At 42.0% G+C, this 16,799-nt stretch overlaps 1 protein-coding gene across 4 annotated transcripts in view; it reads left to right on the forward strand.

Annotated features, from left to right (window-relative positions):
- The window catches only part of l3mbtl2 (L3MBTL histone methyl-lysine binding protein 2), a 149,259-nt gene that overhangs the window by 124,385 nt on the left and 8,075 nt on the right, over positions 1-16,799 (forward strand). The window contains exons 22-24 of one of the 4 annotated variants that reach the window (XR_012096907.1): positions 6,286-6,409; positions 7,497-9,488; positions 12,808-12,859. The gene's annotated coding sequence lies outside the window, so the exon portion shown is untranslated. The remainder of the gene's footprint in view (positions 1-6,285; positions 6,410-7,496; positions 9,489-12,807; positions 12,860-16,799) is intronic. The other 3 variants (XR_012096905.1, XR_012096906.1, XR_012096908.1) reach the window with 3 other exon arrangements.

The following is a 16,799-nucleotide window of genomic DNA, read 5'->3' on the forward strand; positions in this document are numbered from 1 at the left end:
GCCTTTTATATATTGGCGAGACCCGACGCAGACTGGGGGACCGTTTCGCTGAACACCTACGCTCGGTCCGCCAGAGAAAGCAGGATCTCCCAGTGGCCACACATTTTAATTCCACATCCCATTCCCATTCTGATATGTCTATCCATGGCCTCCTCTACTGTCAAAACGAATCCAAACTCAGGTTGGAGGAACAACACTTTATATACAGGCTGGGTAGCCTCCATCCTGATGGCATGAACATTGACTTCTCTAACTTCTGTTAATGCCCCTCCTCCCCTTCTTACCCCATCCCTGACATATTTAGTTGTTTGTTTGTTTTTCTCTCTCTCTGCCCATCACTCTGCTTGTTCTCCATCTCCCTCTGGTGCTCCCCCCTCCCCCTTTCTTTCTCCCGAGGCCTCCCGTCCCATGATCCTTTCCCTTCTCCAGCTCTGTATCAGTTTCGCCAATCACCTTTCCAGCTCTTAGCTTCATCCCACCCCCTCCAGTCTTCCCCTATCATTTTGCATTTCCCCCTCCCCCCCACTACTTTCAAATCTCTTACTGTCTTTCCCCGAAACGTCGACAGTGCTTCTCCTTATAGATGCTGCCTGGCCTGCTGTGTTCCACCAGCATTTTGTGTGTGTTGGTTGAATAAAGAGCATGACCTGGATGGTGAGGATCTCTGATGATGGGGTTCTCGTCCCCTTTTCTCTTTTACCTCTCCCCTCGTGTGCCCCCCATTATCTCAGGTCCCCTCCTCCTCGTCACAGCGTCACTTGTTTCTACTCTAGTGGATTTTGTCAAGAGTGAAGCACAAGATCCGTTTTTGTAGATGTATAGTGTGTGTGCACATTTACACTGGGCTGCTTTGTTACTCAACACACACAGATCTGATCTTCTCAGTGCCCACAGAAATGCACCTTCTCTACTTTGAGTGTCCATGTTGGAAATGTGCAATGATCAGTAAAAGCTGGAAGCCTTCAACTGGTCAGGCAGAGCTGTGCAGAATGAAACAGTTCACACTGCAAATCTGAGATGCTTTGTCAGAATGGTCCTGACCCTCTTCTGATGAAGGGTCTGAGACATGAAACATTTATTCCTTTTCTCTTTCCCTGACCTGCTGAGTGTTGCCAGCATTTCCTGTTCTCAGCACAGTGTCAAGAAGTGTATGGTCATGCACTTTGGTAGAAGAAATGAAAGAGTTGACCCTGTGGTGAGGAAGGCAAATCCAATGTGAGCATTCATTTCAAGAGGATTGGAATGTAAATGCAAGGATGTAATGTTGAGACTTGATTAAAGCACTGGTGTGACCTCACTTGGAGTATTGTGAGCAGTTTTGGACCCCTTATCTGAGAAAGGATGTGGAGAGGGTTCAAAGATTGAATGGCTAATCATATGAAGAGTGTTTGATGGCTCTGGGTCTGTATTCACTAGAATTCAGAAGAATGAAGGGTGATCTCAATGAAACTTATCGAATGGTGAAAGGCCTTGATAGAGTGGATGTGGAAAGAATGTTGCCTATGGTGGGGGAGTCTAAGACCAGAGGACACAGCCTCAGAATAGAAGGGAGTCCTTTTAGAATGGAGGTGGAGAGGAATTTCTTCAGCTAGAGAGTGGTGAATCTGTGGAATTTATTGCCTCAGGCATCTGTGGAGGCCATGTCACTGTATATTTAAGGCAGAGGTTGATAGATTCTTGATTGGTTAAGTCACGAAGGGACACGGGGCAAAGGCAGGAGATTGGGGCTGAGAGGAAAATTAGATCAACCATGGTGAAGTGGTGGAGCAGACTTGATGGGCCAAATGGCCTATTTCTGCTCGTATATCTTTTCAACTTACGGTCTTGTATCTTGAATGCAATCTGACTTCGGCAAATGTTGGGTTCAATAATCCACACAAAATGCTGGTGGAACACAGCAGGCCAGACAGCATCTATAGGGAGAAGCGCTGTCGACGTTTCGGGCTGAGACCCTTCGTCAGGTCAATAATGTCTACTTGTCCAAAAATACAAAACACAGTGTGTAGCATCTGGCACTACAATGGCCAAAGTTAGAGTGCTTAAGGGTGTTGCTTCTTTGAACTTCTGACAACTGTGTTTCAACTATGCAAAGAGTTGAGTGTGTTTTGTAAGCTGTCATTTGCCCTTGGGGGTCCCCCTATCTACTTCAGCCCTCCCAGTTCAGAGCAAAGGTTTCAAATCAAAACAGTTCCAGCCGAAATCTAATAATTTTCACAGAATACTGTCAAGAATGAAGTTGTAATGGCTATGGTCATGATACTAACAAGTTTACTAGTATACTAAGTGGCAATTTTGCATAGCAGCTCTGAAGAAGGAACACTTCATTTCTAAAATGTGGCTGCCTTAATGTTGGTCAAGGCCAAGAAAAGGGGCAGAATAATTACGTAATACGTCTGTACTTTTAGCTTATTGTCCTTTAAATTAGTAAGTTGTGAAATTAGAACTTGTACTCAGAGCTTAATTTATAAAAATAGAGAAGGACATAACAGCATTAGAATTTGAGTAACCAATTCAATTTAGAAAACCCAAATATTAGGGACTACAGATTCAAATGATTACAATACAGATGGTGCATAATATCTGTCAGCTTGGTTTCAGCCTACGTTAGTCTACAGTAAGCTCAGAAAATCTCTGATTAGATCAGAACAACAATTATATAAAGCTACTAGCTTATTGAGCTATGTTAGGTTGCAGTGTGCTGGCTTGGATGCTTAATCTGTTATTCATATGGTATCACCAAATTGAGCTATATTTCTTCCAAGCTTCTCTCCTAAACTAAGTTCCACTCCACACCTTACACCCTTTTTGAGGAAGTTTTTTGTAACCAAAGTAGTATTGGTGAGGGGGTGTGGAGTTTCCAAGTGCAGAGGCATTGCTGCTGCACAAGCAGCTGTGAATAGCAATTGAGAGGGAGTGTGGACAGTGTTGCAGGAACACTGTGTTCTAGATCACATCTTGACTGGATGAAGTTGTAGTAGGATGGAGGAGCCCCAGAAAGATGCTCAGACCAGATAGAAGAGACCAAGGTGGGTGGTGTTAGAGCTTGTGGGGCAATGACTGTGGCAAAGATAATGCAGCAGAGAAGATCATTTGCTCTAGTGCCCGAGCATGATCTTTGTAATTATGTCATTATCCACACTCACAATCCCATTACATGTGTCCCTGATATTGTTTCTAATTGATCTACAGTATTTAGAAATATAGATCAATTATAAATAGATCACCTTTTATAAGAGTTACTCCTAAATCAATTTTATCAACGTTTTTGGGTAATGTATTTCAGTTCATTGAAACTCGGTGAACTTCTTGGGGTGGGGGGGGGGGGGGTTTCCTCCTGTTTGAAGCAAGTTTCTTTGGATCTTTGCCTTGTGGTCACTGAACGTCTTTTCACTGGAAGCAGATTAGAACATTGAACAGTAGAGCACAGAAACAAGTTCTTCGGCCCATGATGCTGTGCCAAATTGATTCAGATGCCTATCTAAGAGCCTCTCAGATGCCTGTATTGTATGTGCCTCCTGTACCATCCTTGGCACATCTGAGACATCCCACCACTCCCTCTGATTTTTTAATGCATGCCCAGTATCATTTGACTTTTTGGCCATAGGATAAAAAAATTATCTATGCCTCTCATAATTTTGTAAATTTCTATCAGCATCCTAACCCTAATCACTCCGATTCTCCTTATTAACAATCAAAACCCTTCCAGATTTTGAAGATGTCAGAAAATAAGAGTAGGAATAGGCCATTTGGCCCCTCAATGCTAACCCATCTTCAATGTGATCATGGCTAATCTGCTTCAGGTTTCTAATTCTTGTGTGCCGCCTTTTTCAAATTTCCCTTTAGCTTTTGTAAGAGAACTATTGTAATTTTGTAAGAGAGCTTTTGTAAGAGAACTATTGTAATTTATCAAGTTTCCACATTAACGTGGACCCCAGTATCAGTTACTGCCATCCCTTGACATCTTTCCTGAAGTATGATGCTCAGAATTGAGACAACTATAGGCCGATTTATACTTGTGTGTCGCATTGACGCTGTAGGTTACGCCGTACCCTACGCAGTAGGGTGACACGCACTTCCCCAAAAAAGTAACTCACGTGTCGCAGCGACACAGACAGCAGCAACTGTGATTGGTCTGCTTAGAGGCATCTCATTTCCTCCTATCCATTTCCAGTTGCTTCTTCTCCGCCACATCTGTACACCGATGCGAATTAAATGAACCAAATTGTCAAATTTACCTGCCGACATGCAAAAATGTTTGAAATACATTTCCTTGTCCATGTCTCTCACGAAGAAACTCAACACAGTGGCATAGAAACCCCACCGCCAACTAGCATTTTGGCGCACACCAACGCATGCTCACTACTGCGTAGAGCGACGCAGAAGTGAAAATCAGATACGGCATAGGTTACGGCGTAAGCCATATACACAGCTATAAATCAGCCTTAAAAAGGCATCCAAGAAACCATGCCTTGAGGTAGTGGAACCACACACAGATGGTTTAGAAGTGGGAACAACTGCAGACATGAATGGAAGCCATTCCGATAATTCAGCAAATGTATTGGGAAAAAATGGTGTTTTGGTGTCCCAATGGAATGGCAATCCCATCTTATTGGCTCGCTGTGGTAATCGTGGAAACAGTGCTTAAAATCTCAATCCTGTTCCATTTCCAAACATACTGTGTTCAGTGACTATTCCTAGTCAGAATAGAAAGATCAATGGATAATTCCCCAGATGATCATCTCTGGGAACCGCACTACTGTGAATGACTGTTGATAGTTTTACATGCCCACAGTCTGCATCTAACAACCTACCATATATTTCATTTTTATTCTGGAGAAATTACCCTGCTTTTATTGGAGGAAGCTGCTACAGTTTACATCTCAGGTTTTCTCCCCTCCACCCTTTAGATAGATTTTTTTTTCTCTATAAATTGTAGTTGCTCTAATCTTCTGCTTGCTGTGAGCCCAGTCACATGCACAGCCCCGCCTCCCAACATTGAGCTGATTTTATCAACGGATGCACTAGCTTTAAATGATCTTTGAATTGTTTTTGTTCCGGCTATTGCATCCAAATTGTTGCGTGTATGTAACATTTAGAGATGCTTGCGTGCTTTAAATTAGCAATGCATTCAGCAGGAGTTTATTATATGCTGCTCGAACATTCATTTTGCAAATGTGTGAAGGCTTCTTTAACCGTGACACCTTGAGTGTAAGCTCTGAATCTGTTTGAAGTGGTGTGCCGAGGATGATTGATGTGGCCACATTTCTCTGCTGGCTTTCCTCAAGCTTTGATTAGATCAGATTTGATCCCTTTGCATTTGTGTGACTTTTATACTTTCACTATATCGAAAGTTGCAAAAAATAGGTAAACACTTTCCCTAACTTGCTGTACTTGTCACCGTTCAGTCCACATTAGAACCCATCTGTGGTCCCCTCCCTCAACCCACATTCTGGCCTCCCGTCCACTGCTGTATGGGTGAACCCATACCACTCAAAGGCATAGCTTGCTGCAGTGCAGATGTTCATACTAGTGAAAGATACGTGACTACTATGACATAGGATTTATCTTTCAGGAGATGATGTAGGGATGCCCTTGACCACACACACATTCTCCTTTTGTAAAGTTGGGTGTAAATATGCTATTTTTCCAATTAAATGTCATTCAATATCTCACCAGACCCCACACTCAGAAAGCTTAAATAAATCTACTTAATGCTCAGTATCAAAGAACATTTTCCTCAATCTCCAAAAGGCTAGCTGTGCTGCTTTTTGTAAAAATGATCCAGGGACCTCTATTGCCCAGCCTGAAATCACTTCAGCACACAGAAGGGGATGAATTTGGTGCGTTTGCAGATTTTGTTGCTCTGTTCACATTGGGGAAAATTATAATGAAGTGGTTCTCCACTTTGAAAAAAGACATCCTGTCACCTGACTTTTCAATGGGCTTGGAAATAACTTCTGACCAATTGGAGCCCTGTAGTTGTACAGCACAGTAAAGGCCCTTAAGCTCTCTACGAACATGCTGCCTTTTTTGCCTATTTACTCTAACACCATTTGCCTTGATTAGTATCGTAAACTTCTAAAGTTTTATTTATTAAAGTAACTGTTTAAATGCCTCTTAACCATTGTATCTGTATCAGATTTTACCACCACCTCTGGCAAAATGTTACAGACATCAACCATTCTCTGCCAACTTTTAAACAAAATGTTCTCCTCAGTCCCTCTTTAAAACTCATTCCTCTCAGTTCAAACCTCTACCTTCTTGTTTTCAATATCTCTGCCATAGGAATTCAATTGGAATGCCTGGGGTTAGTAAAACAGTAATAGTTCTGATGTTAGAACTGAAGCTGATGAATAGTCAACCTGAAACGTCAACTTTGTTTCTCCCTTCAGAGAAGCTGCCTGATATTGTAAGTATCCCTGCCAAATTCTGCTTTTCAACTTCAGATTTCTGGAATCCTTTTTTTTTTCTTGTTTAGCTTTTCAATTCTGCCTTCTGAGTTGCACTTCATGCTTTTAGGATAAAAATCTATTCGGTCTCTTGTAAGCTTTGACCAGGTTACTAGCCTGTCTGGGCTATCTTTTTCTGCTGTTGCTTGTGTTGTGTGTTGTGTTGTTATGTTGAACATTGTGGGCAGGCAATGTAATGTGTGGTAACACTTGCAGGCTGCCTCCCCAAAACATACTTGGGTGTGTTGGTTGTAGATTTCATTGTACTTCCTATACCTAATAAAGTAGCCACTAAATGTATTCTATTGCTATAGCCCATCCTTCAAGGTTCAACATATTACACATTCAGAGATGCTCTTCTGCACGTGGGTAATGTGTGGTTATTTGAGCTACTGCCTTTTCTGTCCTTTCGAACCAGTCTGACCATTCTCCCCTGACTTCTCTCATTAACAAGGCATTTTTTTGCCCACAGAACTGCCACTCGCTGGATGTTTTCTTTTGTTTTGTGCACCATTCTCAGTAAACTCTAGAAATTTTTGTGCATGAAAATCCTAAGAGATCAGCAATTTCTGAGATACTCAAAACTACCCCATCTGACATCAACACAACAATCATTCCACAGTAAAAGTCACTTGGATCACACTTCTTCCCCTTTCTGATATTTGGTCTGAACAACAACTGAATCTCCTGACCAATGCCTGTATGCACTGAGTTACTACCACATGATTGGCTGATTAGCTATTTGCATTAACAAACAGGTGTAAAGGTGTATATAATAAAGTGGCCGCTGAGTGTATGTTTTGATGTACGTGTGATAAATACGAATCTGACCATCTAACCCAACCGGCAAATGTGTCTCTCTGTTTGTCAGCTTCCTGTTCTATTGTTTGAAGTCTAGATCTGCCTCCAAGAAGTTTGCAAATTTATTATTAATTAAACAATAAACCTGAACTGACATTAACTATTTTCTGCAATACCAGAGCAATGCCATCTTATTGAATAACTGCTAACGTACTTATTTATAGATGTACTTAATACTTATCACAGCTCTATAGAAATAATGAGTCGCTGCTGCAGATCTTGTAGATGATGCAAAAGTAGAAAGGAATAGAACTTTGGATATGGCGGGATCTGTCCAGAGAGAATCGAGGGTGAGCGATTCTTCATCAGCCTTTTCATTTGTCCTTTCTTGCTTTTTCTTTTTATGACTCACTTTCCATACTAAGCAACCCACTTACCCCTTGCACCTCATCCACTGCCAACTAGCTACTTGCTTCAAATCAACTAAATTAGAAACATTTTCCAATCATGAGAGAAACTGACATTCCTGTAAAATTAGAGACCTGTGCTGATCAACTGGCTGAGATTCTTAACCTCTCGCTCCAGCAGTCTGAGATACCCATCTGCTTCCAGCAGGTTTCAATTTTTACCGGTGGCTAAGGAGAATGTAGTAACTTGCCTCGATTGTCCAGTAGCACTTACAGACATCCACAGTGCGGAATAGTAATCAGAGATTAATGATAAAACGTATCAATTCCTGCTTGAGAACCTGCTTGGATCCACTGAAATTTGCCTACCAGCTTAACAAGTCCACAGCAGATGCCATTTCATTGGCTCTTCACTCAACCCTGGACAGCAAAGATCAAGATGCTCTTTATCAACTACATTCGATATATCATCCCCTCAAAACTAATCAATAACTTCAAGACTTAGGACTCAATACCTCCTTGTGCAATTGGATCCTCGATTTCCTCACTTGCAGACCCCAGTCAGTTCGGATTGGCAACAACATCTCCTCCACAATCTCCATCAGCACAGGTGCACCACAAGGCTGTGTGCTTAGCCCCCTGCCCTACTCACATTACGCTTATGACTACGTGGCTAGGCACGGCTCCAATGCCATATTTAAGTTGCTGATGACACCACTGTCATAGGGCAAATTCAAATTTGGTGACAGATGAGCAAATAGGATGGAGATTGAAACTCTGGCTGAGTGGTGCTACAACAACAACCTCTTACTCGATGTCAGCAAGACCAAGGAGCTAATTATTGACTTCAGGAGGAGGAAACCGGAGGTCCATGAATCAGTCTCATCGGGGAATCGGAGGTGGAGAAGGTCAGCAACTTTTAAATTCCTCTCTGTTATCATTTAAGAGAACCTGTCCTGGGCCCAGTAAATAAGAGCAATTACGAAGAAAGCACAGCAGTACCTCTACTTCTTCAGAGGTTTGTGAAAATTTGGCATGACATCTAAAGCTTTGACAAACTTCTATAAACGTGTAGTGAAGAGTATATTCACTAGCTGCATCACCGCCTGTTATGGAATTACCAATGCCCTTGAACACATCGAGATAGAGCGATGTCCCAGAACAGCAGCATCCATCATCAGGGAACCCCACCACCCAGGCCATGCTCTCTTCTATCAATGTGTAGTGAAGAGTATATTCACTAGCTGCATCACTGCCTGTTATGGAATTACCGATGCCCTTGAACACATCGAGATAGACCGGTGTCCTAGAACAGCAGCATCCATCATCAGGGAACCCCACCACCCAGGCCATGCTTTCTTCTTGCTGTTGCCATCAGGAAGGAGGTACAGGAGCCTCAGGACTCGCACCACCAGGTTCAGGAATAGTTATTACCCCTCAATCATCGGGCTCTTGAATTAAAGGGGATAACTTCACTCAAATTCACTTGTTCCATCACTGAACTGTGCCCACAACCTATGGACTCACTTTCAAGAACTCTTCATTTCATGTTCTTGATATTTATTGCTTTTTTATTATTATTATTATTTATTTTTCTGTCCTTTTATATCGACACAGTTTGTTGTCTTGCACGTTGGTTGTCCGCTCTGTTGGTGCAATCTTCTCATTGATTCTATTATGGTTTTTGGATTTATTGAGTATACCCTCAAGAAAATAGATCTCGGGGTTGTATATGGTGATGTATATGTACTTTGATAATAAATTTACTTTGAACTTTGGAAGTTAACTGTTTTTCTCTCTCCCCAGGTGCAGAGTATTTCAATTTGGTAAGGTACAAACTGTTGTTTAACAAATAGAAACATAGAAAATAAGTGCAAGAGTAGGTCATTTGGCCCTTCGAGCCTGCACCGCCATTCAGTATGATCATGGCTGATCATCCAACTCAAAACCCTGTACCTGCTTTCTCTCCATACCCCCTGATCCCTTTAGCCACAAGGGCCATATCTAACTTCCTCTTAAATATAGCCAATGAACCGGCCTCAACTGTTTCCTGTGGCAGAGAATTCCACAGATTCACCACTCTGTGTGAAGAAGTTTTTCCTCATCTCGGTCCTAAAAGGCTTCCCCTTTATCCTTAAACTGTGACCCCTCGTTCTGGACTTCCCCCAACATCTGAAAAATCTTCTTGCATCTAGCCTGTCCAATCCCTTTAGAATTTTATACGTTTCAATAAGATCCCCCCTCAATCTTTTAAATTCTAGAGAGTATAAGCCTAGTCGATCCAGTCTTTCTTCATATGAAAGTCCTGCCAACCCAGGAATCAATCTGGTGAACCTTCTTTGTACTCCCTCTACGGCAAGAATGTCTTTCCTCAGATTAGGGGACCAAAACTGCACACAATACTCTAGGTGCGGTCTCACCAAGGCCTTGTACAACTGCAGTAGAACCTCCCTGCTCCTGTACTCAAATCCTTTTGCTATGAATGCCAACATACCATTTGCCTTTTTCACTACCTGCTGTACCTGCATGCCCACCTTCAATGACTGGTGTACAATGGCACCCAGGTCTCGTTGCACCTCCCCTTTTCCTAATCGGCCACCGTTCAGATAATAATCTGTTTTCCTGTTCTTGCAACCAAAGTGAATAACCTCACATTTCTCCACATTAAATATTGTACCTACAAGGTGAATTTTTATTCACTGAGACCCTAAAGTGATGATGGTATCTTTTTAATACTGCCTTCACAATCATCTTATCCAAAATGAGCTTTATTGTCACTGACATTGGCCATAAAATTTGTTGTTTTGTGGGGGGCAGTACAGACCAGGCATAACAAATTACGACTAGTTACAATATAGGAAAAAAGTAAATGATACGAAAGAGGTAGTGTTCATGGATTCATGGGCCAGAAGTTTGATGGCAGAAGGGAAGAAGCTGTTCCTGAAATGTTGAATGTGGGTCTTCAGGCTCCTTTATCTCCTCTCTGATAATGAGAAAAGGCCATGTCCCCAATGATGAATGCCACCACTTGCACACAGTAGTGAGGAGTCTTGTTCCCATGATGAAGCTGACTGAATCTCCAGCCTCCAAAGCCTCTTACGATCCTGTGCTTCAGAGCATTCATACCTAGCAGTGATGCATTCAGTCAAAATGCTCTCCAAAGAGAAGTGTGCCATTGTCATGGTGGTTATAAATCAAATGTACAAGTCAACAAGCAGTCTGAACAATGGTGCCTATTTAGTGAATTTAAAAGGGCATTCTGTGTTCATTTGATGAAACTAAATTTGCTCAACCTGCTTTTCCCGGTTTGTGGAATCACCATGTCACTTTATTGGTTTAAGGGTTATAATTTGCCGATAGCTGACCATTATTCTCCATTTAGTCATTTTCTCATCAGCTCCAACAGATTGCAACACACTGATATTGTAATAACCTGGTGATTAACCTCTCTAGCTGTTCTCAAGAACTGCAGTATTAACTAGAACTGTAATAATCTGTTGAACGGGATTCTTCAATTGTGCATCATCCACCCAATCAAAAAGCTTCCAGTTAATACAGTTCATTGTAAGCGTTCGGCACGGACTAGAAGGGCTGAGATGGCCTGTTTCCGTGCTGTTATGGTTATTTGCAACTCATCCTCACTGACTTCCTCCTCTTCATCCCTATCTTGGGCATGTCCGACATGCTGAGTTAGGCAACTTGACTGTCCAGCTTTGTTCCTAGTATGTTCAGCCTCAGATCCTCGGCTTCAATCTTTAATCTCATTCTTGCCTCCTCTGAAATTTGACTGAAAACTCCGTTGGCCTGGACTAGATCCTGATCTCCAGTGCCGTGCTGTCTGTGTGGAGTTTGCATGCAGTCCCTGTGACAGCATGGGCTGACTCCTGAAGGTGCTCTGGGTGCTCACATCCCAATTCTAAATTGCCTCTAGTGTAGGTGGATAGTACCGGAGTAGATGGCCATGTGAGTGAGTGGATTACAGACAAATAGGTGAGATGAGATTACTCCGACAGAAGGGATTGATTCACTAAGTTAAATGGCCTTCCACATTGTGATGGAAATATGAAAACTGTGAAAAGTTTTGGGATTCCTTTTGGGATCCTGTCTTAAAACCCCTTCATTCATCTGTCCTTATTTTAATAACCTAGGCCCTTATAAAAGCCTTTCCTTTAGGCACAACCTTGACATGGTGAAACTCTTGTTCTTTCTGCCGTTTGTACACTATAGCGGCAAGCTGTTTATTCCAAAGACTCCATGTGATGCCTATCGATGGCACAGATAATGTGTATGGAGAGGTTTTCCAGAAACACTGTAAACATTTAGTGAAAGTACTTAATGTTTTGGAATTATTGATTTTGGATTATTCTGATAATTAGATAACTGCTCAGTATTTGTTTTACCTGTTGTGTAATCCTCATGTTTCATCTACTTATGGTTTCAGGGCCAATTGACTTAAGCCACTTTAAAGTGGAATTAGTGAGGGTTTAATACAAACTGCTTGATCAATGGAAAATAAGAACAAGGGCAAGCCATTCGACCCCTCTAGCCTGTTTCGTCTTACAAATATATCATGTCTGATTTTACACCTTTACCCCATTGGTCCACTTCGTTCAATAATTCTTAAATAGCCTTGTCTTACAAAAAGTTATCAGGTTCCATTTTGATGCACACCCAAGTTCATATGCAAATAGGTTTTTAAGGAAATTGATCGGTTTGATCAAAAGCAAACAAGTGCATATTTTCAAATACTTAAAATACCTCAATTAGATAATCCCTTGATCTTCTAAATTCAGGGAAATGGAATTCTGAAAGGGAAAAAAAATGTTGAGTGTTGAAGTTACTTATTTTTGATAGAGGGTCCCAACCATGTTAAACTGTTTTCTGTGCCAATATGTCCCACTTTAAATTTAGATTTTAAACACTTCTTATTTCCATTCTATTTCTGTATGTACCTAATCCAGTTCTATAAACATTTAAAAAATAAGTTCTCATTATATTACACTTATGTACAATAGATATTGCATTGCACAATGTTACCTCAGAGTAACATGACAGCACCAGTAACTACCATTACTGGTACTTCTGTTACAAGAAAAATGTGGAATGTAGAAAGCAAGAGTAATATTGAAGTAATTTCTGCCTTTTTGCAGCTTCCCGATTTCAGCTGGGTCAGCAAATGGGCCACTTGTAGCTGCACCAAAGGTAAGGTGAGAAAAGCCATCTTTAGTTTGCATTTCAAAAGTAAGTAATTGTGCAACACGAGTTTTCTAAAGTGAAGGATGCCACATAAATTCAGCTGTGCTAGTCAGTAGAGGGCTACTGGGAACTTCCTGTTTTTTTTTAAAACAGGACTGCATACACTAAGAACCTTTCCCTTGCTTTTCCCAGACTGTTAAATTGGATTCACTGATTAATGGACAGACAATACAGCCCTTTAATGGACTTCGATGTGTGTGCTGCTCTAGGGTAAATGGCCCATCCATCCATCTTGAGTAGAGGTTTTTAAACTTTTTAATTGTTCTCTTTGGATCTTTTGAATTTTTGTTTACTCTTCAATATGTAAACTTTACTTACACGCAATAAATAGAATGTGAAGTTAACAGTAATTTATTGCTTAGTTTTCTTGAGTAAATGGGCAACATGGGAGGTACTGCCCGATTCCTCACAGTGCCAGAGAACTGGGTTCAATGCTGACCTTGGGCCCTGTCTGCATTTTTTTTCTCTCTGTGGCTGTGTGAGTTTCCTCCAGATGCTCCAGCTTCCTTCCCCATCCCAAAGGTCTGCCACTTGGCAGGTTAAATGGCCGCAGTCAATTGTCCCTAGTGTGAGGTGAGTGGTAGAATCTGGGGATGTGGACGGGAGTATGGCAAGAATAAAGAATAGAGCTAATGTAGGATTAGTGTGAATAGATGGTTGGTGGTTGGCAGAGACTCAGTGGGCCAAAGAACCACTTCCTCTTCCTTTTTTTAAATAAAAAAGGCCCCTTTAATTCACATGGGCTAAGAGTAATGGGAAATTTTCAATAGAATACCAACACTGTACTCTGTACAGTGACTCTCATTTCCATCTACATATCACTAATGGGCAATACAGTTGCTACTCTAGTTAACTGATAGAAATACATAATTAATGTAAAATCTTGAGAAAAAATTCTCTGAATATTTGAATCATTTTAATGAAAAGAACTTATAGCACAAAATGCATTGGAGAGATTCCTCCATTCATCCCTCCCCACTGACCTCCCTCCTGGCACTTATCCTTGCAACCAGAGCAAGTGCTACAGCTGCCCCTACGACCATCCAGGACGCTAAACAGTCCTTCCAGGTGAGGCGGCACTTCACCTGTGAGTCTGTTGTGTTCAATGCTCCCGGTGTGGCCTCCTGTATCTCAGTGAGACCCGACGTAGATTGGGAGACCGCTTCTCTGAAGCCACCCATTTAAATTCCACTTCCCATTCCCATTCCATGGCCTCCTCCACTGTCGTGATGTGGCCACACTCAGGTTGGAGGAACAACACCTTGTATTCCGTTTGGGTAGCCTCCAACCTGATGGCATGAACATCGATTTCTCAAACTTACAGTAATGCCCACCCACCATTCTTCATTTCCATCCCCTTGTCCCTCTCTCTCTTCATCTCGCCAATCAATTTCCCAGCTTTTTACTTCATCCCTCCCCCTCCAGGTTTCCCCCCCCCCCTCCCCTGACCTTTTAAACCTACTCCTCAGCTTTTTTTCTCCAGTCCTGCTGAAGAGTTTCGGCCCAAAACATCGACTGTACTTTTTTCCATAGATGCTGCCCGGCCGGCTGAGTTCCTCCAGCATTTTGTGTGTTTGTTGCTCGGACTTCCAGCATCTGCAGATTTTCTCTTGTTTGGAGAAATGAAAATCTGGCAGAACGGGAACACTGGCCAACCCCACATTTTAACAATGTGCTGCTTTTGATCAGGTGAAGTGGAATCCAGGGACCAAGCTGACTGGAGCAAACCTCTGCTGAATCTGCCCCACTATGTTTCTGAGACCTGCCAATCCATTCCAGTCCTGGAATAATTTACAGCATTTGTCACTACACTGGAAAGGTAGCTGTCATAAGACCATAAGACTTGGGAGCAGAATTAGGCCATTTAACCTATTGAGTCCTCTAAACTCACTAGAAGGACAAGCAAACCAATATCAATGCCATTTCCCAAGCCAACATCCCCAGCACTGTGACCTCAGTTTTGTCAGGCAGGCCAAGTTTCTCACATGCCCAGCACATAGGATCCTGGAACTGACATACTGTGACTCTTCGAAATCTCTGACTCATGACCACCCAGAAAGAAGAAGCACCATTCATGGTGAGGCTGAGAACCTAGAGTCTGTGCACCAAAGGCTCACAGAAGCCGTGTGAGAGGCAGAAGGAGCGTCCCAACTCTCAAATCATCCATCCTGTTAGGAACCTTTTGCCCCATCAGCCTGCATTCGCAACATTGTCTACATCTGCTGGATCAGAATCCACAAAACTGGAGCAGAAGCAAGTTATTAGTGGTCCAAAGAGATTTGTAGAACGTGCAGTCATCATCTTTAATCATTAAGCTACACATGGAAGTGTGGCACGTGGATAAGTGGTTAAGGCGTTGGCCTAGTGTTCTGAAGTTTGTGAGTTCGAGCCCCAGCCGAGGCTGCCTGTTGTGTCCTTGAGCAACCACACACTGCTCCAGTCCACCCAGCTGAAAATGGGTGGTGGCAAAATGCTGGGGATTAACCTCATGATAGACTGGGGTCCTGTCGGGGGCGTTGTACTCTCAGTCGCTTCACGCCATGGAAACCAGCATAAGCACCAGCCTGATGAGCCTATAATACTCGAGACAGACTTTAACTTTAACTACACATGGAAACTAATTTGCGAAGGATTTACCTTTCAGAATCCGCCAATCCTCCATCCATTACTTGGACAGCCTCATCTTTTTATTCCCCCATCCTTACCCAAAAAACTTAACACCAGAAACAAAATACAACCAATTTTTAATGTTTAATCGTCTTGATTAAACACCATTGCACAAGATCAGTAGTTCAAAATCTTGCCTCTGAATTCTACCACCATTATTTCAGTTTTCATACTTTTGTCTCAATTACAGTTTTACAGTCTGCAATTTAGTTTGTTTCAGTTCATATCTCTCTGCAAAAGTTGAGAGCAGATCTCTTGCATAGGAACCAGATAAGGTAAAAGTCACAATCAGAGTGGATTGGCATGTGAACTTGAATAAAGCTCTGCTTACACTTGATGTACTCAGTAAAGTTAAAATAAAATGCATAGTATTTCACTTTTGCATAAACCAACACTCAATAAAAGCTGAGTTAAGAGCTATGGTGCAGAAACAAAATACGCTTGTAAAATGCTAGTTTACTAATTGCCATCTTTGACTTAGGAACTGTATGAGATCATTACACATAGAGGGAGAATTAGGCCATTCAGTCCATCGAGTCTCCTTTGCCATTTCATCATAGTTGATTTATTTTTCCCTCTCAATCCCATTCTCCTGCTTTCTCCCCGTAACCTTTGACACTCTTACTAATCAAGAGCCTATCAACCTCTGCTTTAAATATACTTAAAAGACTTGGCCTCCACAGCCGTCTGTGGCAATGAATTCCACAGAGTCATCACCCTGTAGTACATCACCGGAGGCTATCGTAAATCAGTTAAATAACATTTGAACAGGCAATTTGTTATACTTGTTGAGCAGTTTAGAATGAAGTTGGTTCCATGGTTGCAGAGATTTTTTTTCATTCACTCCTTAGCACAATCTCTTGAATATAACGCCAAGCATGTTCTGCAGATTACGTCGCTGTGCAAAGTTAGTGATCTACAGACTGATTTGGCTGCTTCACTCAAATCTTTTGCAGTCCGCTAGAAGTTCTTAATTAGGCCACAAATGGCCATTGCTCTGTCATGCAAAACACACAGTGACCTGAAGCCCAGCCAAGAACAAACTGTCCTTATCCTTTCGTTTCTACAGTACTGAAAATTTGATCCTCATTGTCCTTAGCACCTGCAGTGCAACTCTGGTCATGTTCTTGTAAAGCTTCTTCTCAAACCATTGTTCCCGGTATTTATTTCTACAAGTGTGCTGCTCTGGGGTGTTGCTGATTTTAATATATTTGCTGCA

This window comes from Hemitrygon akajei, chromosome 31 (assembly GCF_048418815.1).
Source record: "Hemitrygon akajei chromosome 31, sHemAka1.3, whole genome shotgun sequence".
In the NCBI taxonomy this organism is placed as follows: domain Eukaryota; kingdom Metazoa; phylum Chordata; class Chondrichthyes; order Myliobatiformes; family Dasyatidae; genus Hemitrygon; species Hemitrygon akajei.